This window comes from Falco peregrinus, chromosome 1 (assembly GCF_023634155.1).
Source record: "Falco peregrinus isolate bFalPer1 chromosome 1, bFalPer1.pri, whole genome shotgun sequence".
Lineage (NCBI taxonomy): Eukaryota > Metazoa > Chordata > Aves > Falconiformes > Falconidae > Falco > Falco peregrinus.
In genome coordinates, this window is record NC_073721.1 from 27,133,022 (window position 1) to 27,140,733 (window position 7,712).

General features: G+C 42.4%; 1 long non-coding RNA gene across 1 annotated transcript; it reads right to left on the minus strand.

Annotated features, from left to right (window-relative positions):
- Positions 1-420: 420 nt before the first annotated feature.
- On the minus strand, positions 421-7,336 carry LOC114012606 (uncharacterized). Its single transcript, XR_003555161.2, has 4 exons — positions 7,284-7,336; positions 5,575-5,739; positions 1,021-2,899; positions 421-844 (listed from the first exon to the last, which is right to left on the minus strand). It is a non-coding gene; the product is annotated as an uncharacterized LOC114012606 (long non-coding RNA).
- Between the last annotated feature and the right edge of the window lie 376 nt (positions 7,337-7,712).

Genomic DNA, 7,712 nt, shown 5'->3' on the forward strand with positions numbered 1-7,712 from the left:
TTGGGCTGCACCTGGGGACAGCTGTGGATTTTCTGACAGAGAAGACACTAGCTACAGCCTACGGAACTCTCCAGCTACTTGTGGCATTTCCCACTGCCTGAAGGAAGAGCTGAAAATGTGCAAGTCAACTAGGATGTAGTGGGGAGGCTAGTGCCCAAGGCTACAATGTGCTCATCTAGCCAGACCACCTCTGATGTGAAGTTGCCCTCTATAGTTGCAGGTAACTGAAAGGCCCAGGCAGTACTGCAGGAGCTTAGGAACTACCTGTCCTGATCGGCCAACAACACTTGGAATTCCACATTCCAACTCAGAGAGTTGCCAGTCCCAAATGCTTAAGCAGTAGGCAAAAGAAATCTTATTTTGGCAACTATGAGACAACTTGCTCCATAGGAGAATTTTGCTGAAATATCTCAGAAGTCCCAGGAGATGAGAAAGGGTTTGATGGATGTGTACAGCAGTGGAATGCATGATCTGTGGTCTGGAAAACCTAGCACTGAGCAAGGCTCTCGTAAAAAAGGTTTATGTCCCAAAACCTCAACGGTATAGGCAGTACCAGTTTTGAAAACAGGGAAGACTTAAACACATATTTAATGGAATAGCAAGGAAGTTTACCTGATGGGCTTGACTGATAAACAGCAAAAGTGCCGCCTCACAGGAAGAACAAGTCTGTTGCTGCTTTTGCCGCTCTCCCATTTTGACCTGGGCCAGGCTGGACAGTCTGCTCTTCAAGGGGAGGATGGTCACAAAGAAGGGAAAGGCCTGCACTGTAAGGCAGTTCTCTCCCTGTTACAGGTTGATTCTTCCACAGCCAGGGTCAAAGTGGCAGATGGCTTGGAGATATTTCCTAGTACAAGTGAGTACAAAAAAAAGATCCAATGCATCACTGTCCAGGGAAAAGGAGAAACACTCTCATTCATGTAGGTTAGGGTGCAATAAAGTGAAGGATGTATTTTTTTAAAAAAAAAAAAAAAAAAAAAAGGACAAGGAATAGCACCACATATTTCAATACATTTCCCTTACCTCCAAATGTCCCAAACAGTCCTCCCTCTTCCCGAGGAGTTAAGCTGCTGTATCTTCTCCTTTACAGCCTGAACAATATTGATCTCATGTACAGCATGGAACTGATGTAGCTTCATGTTCTAGTTCAATTAGTTCAGAAGAGCTTATACATTTTTTTCCCCAATCCTAGTTGCAAAAGCAATTCCATTTCTAACATGTCTCTTGGTTCTTGCTCTGTACTGCCCTATTTAGGCTCTGTAAACTTCTGAACTTTGTGGAATAAATGCCCAACTTTATAAAAGCTTGTTAAAATTTTTGCCAATTGTCTAGGTTGCACTTTCATGCAACCTAGCTAAGGAGTATCAGCTTTAGCAATATTGTATTACTTAGTCTCTCAGAGTTAACCATAGGGTGTTTACTTCCATCAAGTTGTCTGTCCAATGCATACACGATAGATCCTCACAGGACGGTAGCTAAAGCAGATTTGCTATCTGTGCTGACAGAGCAAAGCGGGCTACCACTTTTCTACCACAAGAGAGTAAAGCAGAAGTGCTCTTAAATTTGGAGGAAGACTGGTAGGAGCCAAGATCCGAACAGCTGTAAGAATCAGAAATTCCCTAGTCAAGCAATGCACTTTCAAACACAAGACTGACTGACTGACTGGAATTACTTACGTGCTTAAAATTATATACACACTGAAGTACTTGCCGAATTGGGGCCAATGGTGAGCCAAAATATTCCCTACCCCTGTATGTACCGATATTTCTGCTGTTGAACCTGCACAAAGACCTGTACCATTAATACATAACTGAAGCCCTTGACTGAAAGGCTGTGAAGGAACTAGTGCTGAACATCGAACTAGACATTTGTCAGCCTGGACACAGATCATGTAGGTGTATTTGCAGCACATCAAAGCCGGTTGTAACCTGTAAAAAACCAAGAGCTGGCCAGCAATCCTTTCAGGTTTTCTGGACATCTGTGTCCACGCTTTCACAACATACTCTGATGACACCCAGGACAAGCAGATTTCAAATCTAACTCCTGAATGAGAACATGGACTTCAGACTGAAGGGAATTTGTCTGGTTCATTACCTGTTGAGCCTTTCATCTGCATTTGCTCCTGGCTGATATAGTGACACATCATCAAAATGGTTTCTAAGAATATTGTATGCATCACTTACGAGTGCCTGCCACATAATTCAGGGCTAAGCACCACAGCACAAGGGATTAGCCTTTCATTTCCATTTATGGCTCTTAGAAGAGACAGTTGTTAATTCGGCAGTTCATTTCAGAGAAAAATCTTAATATCCGCCCCTTTCCAGATCAGGTGGGTAGGTGAAAATTCAGGGTTGGCAGATCAAGCAGACAGCCTGCAGGCAGAGAGACTGCACATAGAGTCAGGATGTTCTCTGCCATGATCCTATTTATGAACAGCGAGCATGAATTCCTCCTTCTGTCAGTAGAGGAGAAATAAGTGAAACAGAGACAGCGTCTGAGGTCACAGCTGCAAAAGCCTTTGAAGGTGAAATTGTTGGTGTGGAAAACCTTTAGTACTTCCTTAATCAAATTGCACTATAGGGGCAAACTGAAAAAAAAAATAAAAAAGGATGTAATTAAAAGTTAAAGTCCAAAACTGTTCCTGAAAACTCCTACTCAGCTGCTGCATAACCTTGAAGCTGTCCAAACTCTCTGGCTAAGTTGCCTAAAGCTGCCTCTGCACAGACCCAGAATTGCCCATCCTGGCAAAGCAGGGTAGGTCGGTATGTGGCACCTGCTGAACAGTACCAAAATCCAAAGAGCGAGTGCTTTTGTAGGCCTCCATTGCACACTTGCGCTTCACACCACCAAGCCAGAAGCTGCACTCTCCATCTTTTCTCACAGTTCATAAGAAGAGCTTCATCTATACCGACATGTTTAGGAAGAAAGAAAGAAAAAAAGAAAAAAAAAAGATGACTTTAAGGACACACAAGTGTGAATTCCAAGTGACATTCCCATATGCTAAAGAGCAAGACCTCAGGTGTGCTGCTGTCCATACCCCCTCCTGAGAGTTAGCTCTAGCGAAGCTGCACTGCCCAGCAGTGCAATCTGAAAGCATGTAGCTGCCCTTGACGCGGCAGGTTCAGGATTCTCCATCTAACATGGATCTAACAGCCTATAAAGATGCATCTAATTTACTGGATTTCTGAGATATTACCTCCATCTCTATACACTGTAGGCATGTGAGCAATGAACCTGCCTTGAGGATCAGGAGCTTTAATGACCCAGTACTATTTCTAAAATAATTACAATTAATAGGAATGCATGTTAGTAAAACAGAAGGTGAATTAGAACAGCCCACCATGACGATACTACCAGACTATCTAAACCTGGACCACTGCCATGATAGAAATATTTCCTCTGATTACAGAGGACATTTTGGCAGCCACAAATCTTCCGAGTGAAAATACGCATGCCACAACGTTCGTGTTGATTCTGAGCAATAGTTAGTGACACTACCTACATTAAAAGCTCCTTGTACACCAGAAGTGGGGTAAAGCAAACTGTATATACTCTACCTGTACTGAAACGTGTCTTTCTATGATTACGTCAGTCCCTCTGTTATTTAAAATAATTTTGGTAGGACTCCCTTTAGCTTTTAAAACAAAGAAATTAAAGGCCAGAGTAACTTCAGCAGTTACTATCTTCGCATGTGCTCCTCATCACAGCCTGGCACCAAATCAGTGAGAAGGAATTTTTGACTGCACTTATTTTCCATGCCCCTGAGATCAGGGCTGACTTAATCAGTGCATGTTCACTTGCAGTGTCCTCTGCTGCTGATCATGGTTAAGAGGTTTCTGCTCACTGGATACTCAACCGTACAACCCTGCCAGAGTTCCACCCATCTCAGCTCTTCATCTAATTACTACAGAATGCAATCTGACTACCAAAAAAAGGTAATAAATAAATTTAAAAAGTAGATCAACTGGCAGAACTGACATGACAAGAACTTCTGGAGAGAAAAAGGTTATAAACCAGGCACCTCTTAAACAATTTAATCTGCCCCTCTCACTGTGCCCTGAGACCAGCTGCTCTTGGGAGGAACAATGGCTTTTCTGTGGTAGGGTTTGTACATTGCCTTGCTCTTTACGCTACCTGGGACTCTCAGGTGCTATTGTGATAAAAATAAAAAAACAAAATAAAGGAAGGAATGGAAGGCTTATATACTTCAAATTAAACCCTATTTCAATTTATTTGCCTGTTGGTTTAACAGCCTAAATATTACCACATTTGTCAAGCTCCTCTCCCTTGGGGCACTTGATGGTTAAATTTGATAAGTAATCATGAGCATCTGCTTAGGACAGGGAGTTCTTTAATTTTTACTAAACCTCTCCTGGGCTTTGGGTGTTATTAAAGCATACAGGTATCAACAAAGCTAATTAGATTTTCAGGCAAATGCAATCTAACCACTCACAATCCACCTCCTTCAGAGTCTGCCACAACTATGCAAGCATTTTGAATGTTCATGTTTGCAAAAATTCCCAGTTTCCTCCTTTCCAAGAAAACAGTAATCAGCAGATTGGGAAGGGCAGTAAAAACTCCTCCTCCTCAGGCCAGGCTATGACTTCCCATTCAAAGCCAGTGTTGCTAATTGTCTTTGAAAGCATTTGTGTTTCACCAGCGCCTAAAGGCCTCAAAGTAAAGCAGAGCTTTGTTGGGCCTGGCATTATATAAAGCAGAGACATAGATTCTGTCCTGAAGTGCCTTCAGTCCAAATAGGCAAAACAAACAGAGCACACATAAGGAACAGAAGAACTGAAAATAAGTGACTTCTCTGAAATCATACAGCAAGTCATGAACATGCTGGTCTCGCTTGCAATGATAAATAAACTCATCCTTTTTTTCAAAAGAAAAAGCTAATCAGTGATGATCTGTTTCTGCCTCTGTCTCCACTGTAGGAAACACTTATTGGTGCCTATTAATTCTGACACTTAACAAGGATTTAAGATGCTTTAATTGCTGGTTCTTTCCCACTGTGTAAAGAACCAAGGTTGAATGTCTGATTCCTGTTTGGAGGGACCGGGTTGGGTAGAGAGATTATGCTTGTTTCACATTTAACTGGCTCCTTACCCCCAGCACTTAATTTTATTAGGTCAATACTTCAAAGACAAGGCTATGATGTCCAGTAAAGACTATGGCAGCATTCAAACAAACCGTGCACTCAGAAAAGCACAATACAAGAGGCATCTTCTCAGAAATATCCCATTACGTACACACTCATTTTCAACTGAGACTGAATTAGTCAAAACCTACTCATTGTACTTATTTAACACTACAAACCTCTTTGGATTGCAAATCAGATTGGCAGAAGCAGGAAGAAAAGACTTGCTCAGACATTAGGAACAATTCAGGCATCCAAGTTCGCAACAGTTATGACTCAATCTGGCTTGATTTCTGATAGGCAGATTAAAATGCATTGTTCGTGGCAAATAAAGCGTGAATAATAGTATCGCCTTTGTCTGCCCCCTGCACTGCACTGTTGGTAGAGCTGTAGGAGATAATCCCCCCCCAGTGGTGACACGCACAAAGAGACTTTACCTTCAGCTTCCTGCTCATAAGAGATGTTATGGTGGGGCAAGGCTGGGGTTCAGCGATGCAGAAGACCGTTCAAGTTGCTCTCAGCTTGTCTTGACCTTGCCAAGCCCTAGGGTCAATATGGTGAGCTTGTTCCTATTCTTCAAGTTCCTCTGATCCAACCACTCACTTTAAGAAATTATAACAAAGTGGTGTTCTTATTAGTGCGTTTGATGAATTACATTCTAAAGGATGCAAATCTGACCCCTGCATTAACTTTTTTTATTTTGCTTTATTCTTAGAAGCAGAGCTAACAAGGCTGATTTCCTCACTGCAGGCCAAATTGCTGTAAGAGTGCATTCTTTCTTTGGCCCACTGGATAGGATGCTGTCATCCTTTTGAAACAACAGGGATAGTCTTAATTTTCACTGAAAAGAAGCTTAATATATATTTGAGTAATATGACGTAATTTGGGGAAAACAAACTCCCTTCTGTTTGTTTTGTTTCTGTATCCACTAGACAGTCAAGAGAAGATTTTGCAGGTAACTCTAAGTAACTAGCAGCTACATTACCAGGGCTTTTTTTGCATTTTAGCCAAAAGAAGTTTGGCTTGACATGCATAAACAAAATAGTCTGTGATGAGGGGTATCTCTCCCATGACCTCTCCCATGGAGGCACATAAAATGCCAGACTACAGAGAGCAGCCCGATAGCCTTTCATGCTCGCTATCACACTCTTTGCTCCTTATGATACTTGATTTGTTTTGTATTGTGGCAGTTTCAGGGTAGAAAGGAATCTCACACAGATCCACTCATAGCATAGTGGGTTGCATATCTTTACACTAACACTGCTGAACAAGCACTCTTGTGAAATATAGAAGGACCAGCACTGCCATTTCCCCCCGGCTCCAGCTGTGCTCTAAGAGAAAGGGAGAGCAGCTGTTACCAGGTATTTGTGCCTTATTATGCAACCAGGGAAAGGAGCACTTATTTCTGAATCCAGCTTTGGTTTAGGTGAGACAAAAATACCAAAGTGCTCAGAAAGGAAAAGTTAGTGATATAAGGGAACTGAAATTAGATGCCTAGAAACACCAATGTTAGTGTAATGAGGGAGCTCCGTTGGGATTTCCTAGTTGAGGTTAGCTCACAGGTTTGGACTTCTGCCCTCATCTCTAGTCAAAGGGCAAGATCCCTGTGAGTGGTAAACATGGCTGTTCCAGACTCACTATCACGCTTTGTTTAGCTGTGTCTTGAATTAGAACTGAGTAACTTGCTTGCCCACTTTAACTCCCAACAAACTCCCTGAAGTCCCACTGCTGTTTTTCAGTATTATTCTTTTCACTTCAATAAGCTGTGGGCTACTTCATTATGGGATATGTAAAACTGCCCGTGTATTTATTCCTGGGACCAAACTAACTGAACTGAACTGTTGCTGTACTCACCATTGTGGAGACCTGCTCTCCCCAAGCCTTGGATCGCTCTGCCCTCCACTTCTGCTTGTTGTAGTTTAACCCCAGCTGGCGACTAAGTACCACACAACCACTCACTGCTTCCCCCAGCCCCCTGCACTGTGATGAAGAGGAAAATCAGAAAAGCGTAAACCCCATAGGCTGAGATAAGAACAGTTAAATAATTGAAATAAAGTAAAATATAATAATAACAAAAAGGGAGATAACAAAAAGACAGAGAGAAATAAAACCCAAAGAAAAAGAAGTGATGCATAAAACTGCTCACCACCCACTGAGTGATGCCCAGCCAGTCTCCGAGCAGCAACTGGTCCCTCCCAGCCAGCTCCTCCAAGTTTATATACTGAGCATGATGTTCTATGGTATGGAACATCCCTTTGGCTAGTTTGGGTCAGCTGTCCGGGCTGTGCTCCCTCCCCACATCTTGTGCACCTCCTCACTGGCAGAGCATGGAAAAGTCCTTGACTTAGGGTAACGTGCTACTTAGCAACAACTAAAACATCAGTGTGTTATCAACATTATTCTCACACAAAATCCAAAACACAGCACTGTACCAGCTAGTAGGAAGAAAATGTACTCTATCCCAGCCAAAACCAGGACACCCCTCAACATAGGAAGCTGATAATTGTACCACCCCTCTGCATAAATCTGTATCACCGTGCCTCCTTCTGGGATGTAAAGTCTTAACTTTCTAGCT